Here is a 10,964-nt window from a genome sequence, read left to right on the forward strand (position 1 = left end):
ATTACTGAGTTTACTCATTAGCTGCCATGAGGAGAATTTTAAGATTTATCATATGTTTCTATGGATCAATTGTACTTTTGTTTCAAAGAATTATTTCCTTGACTGTGGCAAAAACAAACCACGCAAGTCCATTGGCTCACAATTCCCAAGCCTGCAAAAAAATACCACCACAAAATGTCCTATAAAACCTTGAAGGGACGGTAGGGAAGGAACTTCATCTGAGATCATTATCTCACAGATGGAATTTTAACTGTTGCCCTATCTTGGAAGACACTTAAGAAAGCTTATCTTAGTAATAGAAGATAGGTGACTATGGCTGCAGCTTACAGCTCTTGCTTGTCTCATAACTGAACCAGCTGCAAATATGCAAGATGACTATGGCATGAACACAAAAGTAAGTTTGTCTGTTCATTTCAGGGTGGAGGTTAGAAAAAGAAAACTTGAAAGCTAGTTCAGAGAAGACTGGGAGCTTGGTGAAGTGTCTTAGAAAAAACACAGTTTGTGTATCCCTAAGCTATAGTCAATAGAAATTTCAGTTTTGATATTCACTTCCTCAGGAATTTAACCTTTAGTTCTGTGTTAAAGCCCTGCAGTGTCTTGATGTTGCCACGACAGAACAACATCGGCTCTACTGGGTTTATTTTCCTTGAACTGTGAGGACCATAAAGCAAACATTCTTTTGCTTAACCTAATGGCTATTTTTCTGAAGAGGCTCACAAATGGAGTACTAGCTGACATTCTTTTAAAGCGCATCAGCTGGGAAGACTCAATAATGGAGAAGGTGTTGTTTCAGCTGCTTTTTCAATTTACTTAGACCAAGGTTTGTCATCAAAGGGGAGCATCTGAAATATCCACCTGTAAGCTCATATGTAAGTAGGAGCTATTTCTTGCTAAATTTGGACAGTGCTGTTTAACTCCTTAGTAGTGAAACTTCTAGTCTAATACTATTACCTGTCATTGTACTGTTAGTTATTTTGGACAAAGTCTTGGAGTAGAAAATTCCATTATGTGGGGGGGGTTTGCTTTGTTTTGCAGGGGCTGCTTGTTTGGTTGTTTTTTTCTTGTTTTTTTGTTTGTTTTTTCTGATCGTTTGGGTTTGGGTTTTGTGTGTGTGTGTGTGTGTGTGTGTGTTTGGTTTTTTTGCTTTGCTAAGTCCTTTGCCCCCAGCAGAAGAATCTTTTCCCTCACCCCGCATCCCACTTTGAGCATAACCTGTCTCCTGACCTATCGGTTCCAAGTGACGCGTCTGTGGCAGCTTTGCTCCAGTATTTCTTGGAAGAGGGAAAACCACTATTTATCTTCCTTTCTTGGAAAGGAAGCTGGGTCTTCTCTTAACACTGCTTTTTCTTGCTGATTGTTTCATTGCTTTCTTTCCTTAACCAAACACAGTTTGCACCAGCTCCTAAATTAACAATCAGTCATCTGGAAGACCTTTTGGTTCACATGCCTGTGTTTCTGCTCTAGTCTTCTGATGATTTTGAGTAATAGCTTCCATTGTTAGTTGCTAATACGTAAAAATTATTTAGTTGCTCATAGTTTGTATGAAATCTGTTTAACTCACCTAATTTACCAGGATTGTGATATCAGCTGTTTACACTTAGGACTGCAGAGAATGATTGGTGACTGATGTTATTTTGTGAAACTGTTTTCAGATGTTACTTCACTTCATATCAGCAAAATCTGGGTGATCTCATCTTCTTGTTCTACTAAGTGGAAACAAGAACTAAAGTGAAGAAGGTAGTATGTTAACACACCACACTTTTTAAGTTACTGCTGCGGTATGCCAGAACTTTTTCCCCTCTTTTCTAAAAAGATGTTTTACTTCGTAAGAGCGTCTCTTTCTTTCACAGAGACTGTGCTAACTCAAATGTCTTGCCTTATCTCTTGATCACAATTTAAGTCTCCTACTGCCTCAGAGTTTATGATTCTAGTTATTGTAGCTCTAGGTAAGCTCATACTTCTCAGATTTTATATCCACAAACTCATAGATACCATCTGTAGGTATATAAGTGCACTTGAATTAATGTGATTAATTTGAAACAGCTGGTGTAGTTTATACCAGCTGTAATGCATTAACATTACTATTTTCATCAGTTCATGAGGCTTGAAGCAGAAGTGTGAGGTGACAAGTTTTTTAGGAAAACAATTCCTGTAAAATGGGATTAGAATTTAGACGAATTTTTACCTCTGTTTTCAAGTATCTGCTGTGTGGAATTTCTTTATCAATGTCTCTTCCTGTGTTAGATGTCAGATTTGTTGTGGTTTTGTTTGTTTGGGTTTTTTTCCCCAGAAACCCAGATTATAGAATAGTTATGCATCCAGGGCACTCTTTCTATATGAATCATGTTTCTGAAGTGAGTGTTGCATTCTACTGTCTGTAAAAGGAATTGACAAATTTGCTAATTATAAACATATAAAATTAGGTGAATTAAGTCTCTCTTCATGAGTTTCTATTTGGGTACCTAACTCCCATTTAATTTTACCAAGATAAATAACATAGAGGAGATGCTGAAATCTGTGTTTATAAAGAAAGAAGCTGATAGGTGTTTGTGAAGTCCTTTCTAAAAGTAATTGAAAGAGGCAGAGTATTTAAACAGTATTGGTTAGAGACAGTAATTTTCGATTTCATTGCTTTTTTGGAACTTTGGGTATCTAAAGCTGCCTGAAAAAATCTCTTGCTTGTGCTGGCAAAAGCAGAAAAATACCAGAACAGTGCCAAACACACTGTTATTCAAGAGGATAATTGAGAATAATCCAAATAGCCAATAGCAAATTAGTCTGATGGAAAACCTGGGCAAAACAATGGAAAAACTGATACAGAATTTTAGTGGGAAAACGTAAAGAACAGTAATAGAGCTGAAGCTTAGTCGATGCATTGTTTTAATTCTTATCAAGTATACTACCTTGCATGGCAAAATTGTTTTTCTTAGTGATGGAGATTGAGTTTATTTTATAACATGTGTCAAGTTTTGGCTGCTGAGAATTTTTCAATGAATGTGTGATATTTATATAGCAGATTTAGGTAAACTGACAATAGACTTCGCTCTTACTTGTTTTTTATGGATTCCTTGGAAGTATTTATGTAGCCATGGATATGTATGAATATTGTGGGTACAATAGGCTTTTTATGGCATTTCATTTAGTAGCACCCGATAAAATTATTCCTCGATAATATCTGTAAGTGTTTTAAGTGATTAAGAACTGCCTAAATGTACACATAAGGGAATCACAATGGAGATACTCTTTAGGAGTTTTTGTGGGAAATCGATACCAGATTTTCCTATCGGCCAGTGTTTTCCTTGAGGATATGAAAATAAATATAAAAATCACTGTGAGCATCATTAGCTAATCTCATTAGTGTTTTCAGACTGTTTGGTAATAATAGAGGCATTAATATGGAACAGTGCAGCTTGCAATTGTATGTCTGAGAACAAGATATGTAGGTCGTGTAACAAAGAAAAAAAGAAGGAAAGACTGTGTTCTGGAAAACTACAGCTCTGTAAAAGGTTTCTCCCACTGTGAACAAGGCTATCCGACATTATGCTGAGGCAAAAGGCTAATGTGGTTCTTGAAGGTCTAAATTGGAGGTTGTTACATAAAATCAGCTGACTCATCTTGTGTGACCTCTACACTCGGTGCTGACTGGCTGACTGACTGACTGACACTGAAACATTGCAGGTTTTGCAGCTTTTTTAAAACTGTAGATGATGCAAGGTGAGTATTTGGAATTATTTCCTTAAACTGCGAGTTTGCATTACTTCAGTCTTTCCCATTTGTGAGAAACAAGAACAGGAGGTCACTTGATTATCTTGTGGAGTACATTCACATAAACAAGTACTTGTATCGGTAAGCAGCAAAGACAAGTCGAGAAGGGAGTAACAGTGAGTAGAAGGTGGAGCTGGATATGTTTGGGTTTTTTATGTTGAGGGTACTGAATGATGGCAATGTGATGAATTTTGACTTTTCCTGGTGTCTTCAGAGTAAGATCACTCTGGTGGGTGTTTACTGAAACCCAAGTCGTTGAGCTCAGGGAAAGAGTGAGCAGAGGGGAAGCATGATGACTCGTGATGTGTGGGACACTGGACAAAATCTCAGGGCTCCTTGGTCCTTGTGTGCTATGCATTTTTACACGAGTCACATATCTGTTCAAATTCATTAGCTTCACTCTGCTGTCATTGGTCTCTTGATTTTTGAGGCAACTAAAGAGAACAACATTTGTTACTTTTGTTCTTCAGCCAAACCCCAGCACACATAGGCAAAGAGAGGTCAACTTTTGAGTTGCCAGGGCACAGCTGCTTCTGGGGATAATGAAAATCAGCTCTGCTCTGCCCAGCAGTCTGGTCAGAGAGAGTGAGGTATGCCTCTGGTGTGCTGCAGTTGCTTTGCCTGGGATTGAGAATAGGATACATAGAAATGTAATCTGGTGGCTGGTATGAATTATAGTAATACAGTCATTGCTGCTTTATGATCTAAGTAGGTATTTTAAAACGTATGTCTTAGTCTTTTTTTTAACCTGTGATTAATCATATTCATATCTAGGAAAGACAATTCTTGAACATCCAAAGCAGCCTAAAGTATCTCTTGTCTTAGTACTAATTTAATGCTGTTTATAGCTACTTCTTCATGTGCATTTTTTACACTTGCTCTGTAACTGGGGTTTGAAATCACTGCAAGGCTCTCTGAAACTTTAGCGGTGACTGAGGGAGAAGCTTCTGGCAATGAATCCTGAGCTTGCCTGCTGAAGAGAGGATGGACTGACCTTGGCACTTCTAGACAGACTCTAAAGGTGAATAAAAGGCACAATGTAATATATTTACATCTTTGCAAATCTTTCTTTTATTTCTTTCTTTAGCCTGAGTGCTTATTCATGTGAGGATTTGGCCTTGTGCATGACTAAGATTTACTATGTGGTTTCAAAGCTCATATGCAGTGCTAGCTTTTAAATTTAATCTCATAAAATCAGTAGTTCTGAGTGCTATAGCTATTTTTGTATTCAAATACTTGTACGAGAATGAGTAGTGGGATTGTTAGTTTCTGGTTTGCTATAATGACTTGCAGTATATTCACTTTCTTTTTGCAAGAGACTGCATGAACAATAATATGTTCTTTTGATGTTGAAATCTACGCAAAATATTTTGTGATCCTATGAAAAATTCCTGCCTTTTCTTCTTGATAATTATTTCATGTTTTGTGTAACAGTCTAGGTGCTTGTTAATTTATGACCCAGCAGAGGTCAGCCTTGTGACATTTTTCAAAACTTAGGCTCAAAGAAAAGGAGTAGAGAAAAAGTTCTTATTGTAAAAGCCTTTGGGTTTTTCTTTTATAATATGTATTCTTGCAAATTAGAGTTGGTGTGTTACTACTGTGTTGTAGCTAGATGTGTGGCTTACATATCTCAGTGTCACTGCTCTTTATGTAATAGGAATGTTTATTATTTTGTAAAATTGTTACAAATTGTCTCAAATGTTAGCTTCGTTGGTATACTCCAATACCTACTTACTGATTTGATTATTGTATTTCCAGACTTGATTGTGTAGTTCAGTAAAACAAGAGGCAACACGTGGAACTATCATTTGAATGCTACATGCTTCAGGTTCACAATGACATCTTGAAGTAGTGTCTCTATAACATTAATGACTGGGGCAGGGCAAGAGAAAGTGAGTAGGGAAGTGGAGTCTATGAGAATAAAAAGCATTCTTACCTTTCCATAAAAGAACTATTTTTTTTTCCTTTTTTAATACTTAAAAAACTGAAAGATGGGGAGTGGAGGGAAATCAATCTTCATCCCCTACACCAGTTCAGAAGCACGAGTGATTTGTTCACAATGTAAAAATATTATTCTTATTCCACAATGCTGGTATGATCAGTAGCAGTTAAGGGTAGCACTCTGATTTTATGTAAAGTTGATTCAGATTATAATCCTCATCTAGAATAGTGGCAATCCTAGTCTTAAATTGGCTGACTACCTGGTTTGTAAGTTCAGTTACAGTTGGCAAACTCAGCAGCAGCCGATGCAATTGCTCTGCTCTGCTTGAACACAATCTCTGTATAACTTGAGCTAGCTCCAAACTACTTTTATCCAGTTAAACAGTAGAACTGAATATGCAATAACAGCATTGTGAAGGCTGCAGCTGAGCCTTCTGTAATAGAACGTGCTTAAATGACTTGAGCATGACATTGGGAACTGGGAATACATGTTGCCTTTTTCATTCAGCCAGTTTCTTTTCTGAACTTTGCAAAGATGTTTTATTCCTTTATGGTTACTGCATTTGTTGTACACTCTGAAGTTGTTTTTCAGACATTAAAAACACACTGTGATGAGAACAATATTCTGAGGTTTTTGAGTAGCTAATAAAAACTTATTCTGTGTCTCGCAGCAGGCTGCAAGTCAAAATCAGCCTCAGGAATAGATACTGTGCTTTTTGATGCTTCGTTTTCTTTTAAAACCCTCTTCTCTTCTTCTCTCTCTCTTTTTTTTTTTTTTTTTTTTTTTTTTAATTTGCCTTCAAGGAGGCAAGATCAGCTTGGAGCAACAGCAGCAACTATGTTTTCCTTTATCTTTTGCAAAAGATGGTTACAAACCACCCAAAACCTTCCAGACAGAGCATCATCTTATAAGATGTTCTGCAATTAGAGAAAGAAAATAAGATCTTTGTTAAATGGAAGCCTTTCGTGAAATGGAAGCCTTTATTAGTGTGCTGTGACCAGAATGCTGTAAGATGTTCTTATTAAATGTGTTATTGAGGATGCTTAATGTTTATTATTTGTTGGAGAATAGGAAAGCCAACGTATTAAGACGAAGAACCCTATTTAATGTTAATCAGCAACAGTGTATGTTGCTCTTGTTCCTGTCCACTCATTCTATTGAAATGAAAATAGTGTTGAATGCTTTGGGCATCCTGTGGATTTAATAGTATGTGCTTATGTAATTATGCCTTAACCTAATGGATATACAAAAGAAAAGATATTGTGAATTAATGTTGCATGAGTAACTATCATTTTATGGTGCTTCCTAGCTTTTGAGTACTTGACTCTGCTGTCTTAACAGTCTCTCATTCAAAAGCATGTTTTGTCCCTAGCACAATGGCTTTTGCCCAGCACTTTAATTCTTATATAGAAACCCCAGATTTTTGAGCAACTCTTCAATTTAATAAGCCTTCCTTTAACAAAGAGAAACAAAAGTAGGTGCAGAGACAGATGCTCTGAATTGAATCAGCTTGGGTCCAGGTGTGCTGAAGCTAATAAACCCAACCAAACTCTGACTATCTAAGTGGAAAATTGCTAGCACATTTGCACTGTGCTGCCCACCACACCTCCTTTTGAGAAGAGAGCGCAGAAATGCCTGTTCTGGTTTTGACAGAGAAGCCTGGTTCTCAAGCTGTCACACCAGTATGTAAGCTTCCGCTAGTAACCTCTTCAGACATCTGCATCCATAAAGCGTTTGTAAACTTACTTCATCCATAAACTTACCTCAGACAAGTAATTCAGGTGAATGGAAATACGCAGCACTGCTTAGGTGGTTCTGGGATACTGGCTACAAAGCTTGTCCTAAATTTTCAAAAGATCAAAATGCTTTTTCCCAGTATGTATTACTCCTGCATTTCTACACATCTGGATGAAATAGAAAGAACAGCAGCCCATTCCTGTCCTTTCAAACTGAGGATGGGAGATTACAAGGCAGATAAACAACGTGGGTATTAGAAAACAATAAATTCTGGTAAAATTTACCATCTTTTTTCCCAGTCTGTGGTGAGGACAGGCTTATGTAACTTGAGAAAATGCAAGAGTTGTTGTGCAAATCTGCGCAGAAAAGTTGCACCATGTGCACCGGAGCAAGGAACACTGCATATTCAGATGATTTGTAACTGGTGCACACTTTGAATTTTATAAAGGCTTTAATTTTTTTTAACAAACTAGGAATATGGAGTGGACTATACAAATCAGATTTGATTTCCTGAAGCTACAGGCTTCCTGTGAAGTCTTTGTTTAGGCTTATCTGCGAAATACATGTCTGAGTTTCTTTAACTCAAGATAATCTCATTACAGGAGAGGCTACTGGGAGGGTTTTTTCTTGCTTAGGGTCAAATAGGCTCAAATTTTCCTTTGTTGACTTCCTCTCATAATTTTTTTTCAATAATAATGGGTGTTGTTTCTCTGTAGCCAGGTTCACCTACTACTCTCTGATGATGTGCAGATTATCTGAGTGTGGAATAGTAATGTTTGTGCTTACCATGATAGTGCTCATTTTCTTATGGTTAGGAAAGAAAAAGAAGGGAGTCTTCGTGTGTGTGTGCTGGGAATCTTGTTTTACTGCCCGATTTCCCTAACTATTCTGCATATTTGGTTGGTATTGTGTCTGAATATACTCAAACTATCTGCAAAACATTAACCAAAAATAACCTATGATTTATTCTAGACAACCTTTGGCTCATTTCACAGGTATCTAAAACCATAAATATTTTTTTTTTGGTAGCTTTTGGTTCCTATTGTGTCAGGAAATAGAATCAAAGAAAAAAGAAAGTTATATACTATTTCAATACCAAAGGTTTAAGTAAAGACAAGAATAGACCTTCTTTATAACAGCTGAAGAAATTTTCTTTACCCATCTACAAAGTTTAATTTAATCAAACTCGAATTTATTCCAATTTTGTCTGAAAAACACTGCAACACTGAAATACTATTGTTACCTGGCTTTCATTAAGAAAACAACTTTGTTTAGACACTCGAATCCTGGTTGGAATAAAATATTCTTACATGTAAGATCAGTTTTGTAATAATGGCATAAAATATACTTCCTGTCACACCCCTTTAAATTCAGTTGGAATTCAAGCTTGCACTATCAGGACAAATTCACTGCCAAATATTGCAATCTTTGTACTTTTCACCTGATTTTGTCAATCTTTCAGATTCCTGTTAATGAAGAAAACTATTGCCTGACACCATGAAAATGAAATATAAATTCAGAGGTGGAGTGATTGAGAAAGCTTTTGGCAGACCTATTATTCTTATTTAAGGTGTGAATCATATGTAACTTCACCCATGTAAAAGCTAAATCCCACCCGAATCCCTTTTTATTGCCATTTTCAGGGGACTACTAGTCTCCTGCTTTTTGAAATTGCAGTTTGAAATGAATTGTTTTCAGGAGGTGTCTGTATTGCTCTGTTGGTGTAGCAAAAGTGTAGGCAAACTTTGTCATCCAAGAAAAATCTGCGTTTTTTTTTCGCGTTTATGAAGCCAAATGTAGGTAAAACTGCAGCACTTTATGATACCCTAAATTTAATTTGATGTGGTAACATGGGTGGTAAAGGTGAAGAAACGTAGCTTTCAATGCAGCTTGCAAGCCTGCCAGGAGCCATGGAGGAGATGTACTCTGGCCTACTCAGAAGCCCTTGCTCTCATGGTCTTTGATAGGACTGTTACTTGTGCTAGTTTAACTCAAAGCTATGGCTGTCTTCTCATCGCAGGTATATGAAATACGTATTTGGGAGAAATATTTGAGAGGCTGTCTGGCCAGAAATTCTTGAAGAACACATTAATCCAAATGTAGGCTTACAAAGTATTGTCTTTATATGATCTGATGAGCTTGCTTATGTATTTAAATTGCAAAACCATTAGTAAAACTTAACTGTAAACATATACTTAAAGAAAGGAAGTGATAATCCTGCATGACTTATGAGATAAATGAAGCAATATCCATCTATCTTTTAAAGATGGCACTCTTAAAGGAGTGTTGTGATGAGTGATAGCCTTAGAAATGTACCTAGGAAAAATGAAAGGTTTGAAAAGAAATTTTGTACTCTGAAATTTTCTCTGATTCTTAGTATTTATCTATGAAAGAAGTGCTGTGACATACATGCATGAAGAGATTTTATTTAAGATAAGGGAAAAGCAACTTGACACAGGTATCACAATATGAGGGGTACCCAGCTGTGAAATCACTGAAGGGAAGTAAAAAAAAAAAAAAAGGATAAATATTTATATGAAAACTCTAACTCTTTAAATAGGAGGCATTAATCAGTCAAGGAGGCAGGAGGGACATTGGCCTTAAAAGTTTTTGAATGATAAATCTAACATGCAGGAGAAAAAGTCCTTTCCCCCCCCCCGGCTCCCCCAGCTAATTATTCCTGACAAACTGAAGGTCAAAGCAGAGACAGGGACAAATTACCCCAAGAGGACAGTGACATGGTAAGAACTTTAATTTTCTTGATCTGCATGGACAAAAAAACAGTAAGAAAATGAAAACTGTACAAATAGTGGTTCACAGCATACAGTTAAAATTTAGCCCTGAAGCTCTGTGGCTCATGGGGTGTTTTATTGACACCCAAGAGTAGCAAAGAGTAGTGTGATGCTGTTTGAGGGCACTCTACGTAGTGTTCACGTAAGAGAGACAGGTGTCTGATGTCACTGATTGCTAAACACAGAAAGCATGTGGACCTCTTTTTTTTTGCATTCTCTCTGGTGTGTTACTTGAGGAATTTCTGTCATACTTTATTTTTATTTTTATTTAGAAAGTAAAGAAGAATATTTTCTGCTGCCATCCAGCCTGGACAAAGGACTAATGCTTGTGGGGGTGAGGTATCTGGATAATGATGCTGCAGCATTTCATGAGTGTAGCAGGGAAAAGTGGCCACCAGTATCGGTACAGGTAGGTTGTCTTAATAACTGGATAAAAGTATGCTTAAGCAACGCTACTGATACCATTCTAAAGGCTTAGCACACAGTAGAAGCTGTCTTGAGACAAGCATTGAACAAACGAGGCTGAATGCTATCCACATGCTTCAGATTGAGGAGAAAGACACAAACTGTGAATCATGCCAATTTATGAAAAGTGTTTTGTTTGTTTTTTTTTTAAATGCTTATCCTCCAAGGTGTTTGTTTTTGATGGCAAAAGTTTTTCAATATATGTAACTATCTTTTCTCAGGGAAGAACAACCACTATTAATATAAACCTGCCAAAAAATGCC

The sequence above is a fragment of the Vanellus vanellus genome, assembly GCF_965231255.1.
Source record: "Vanellus vanellus genome assembly, chromosome: Z".
Lineage (NCBI taxonomy): Eukaryota > Metazoa > Chordata > Aves > Charadriiformes > Charadriidae > Vanellus > Vanellus vanellus.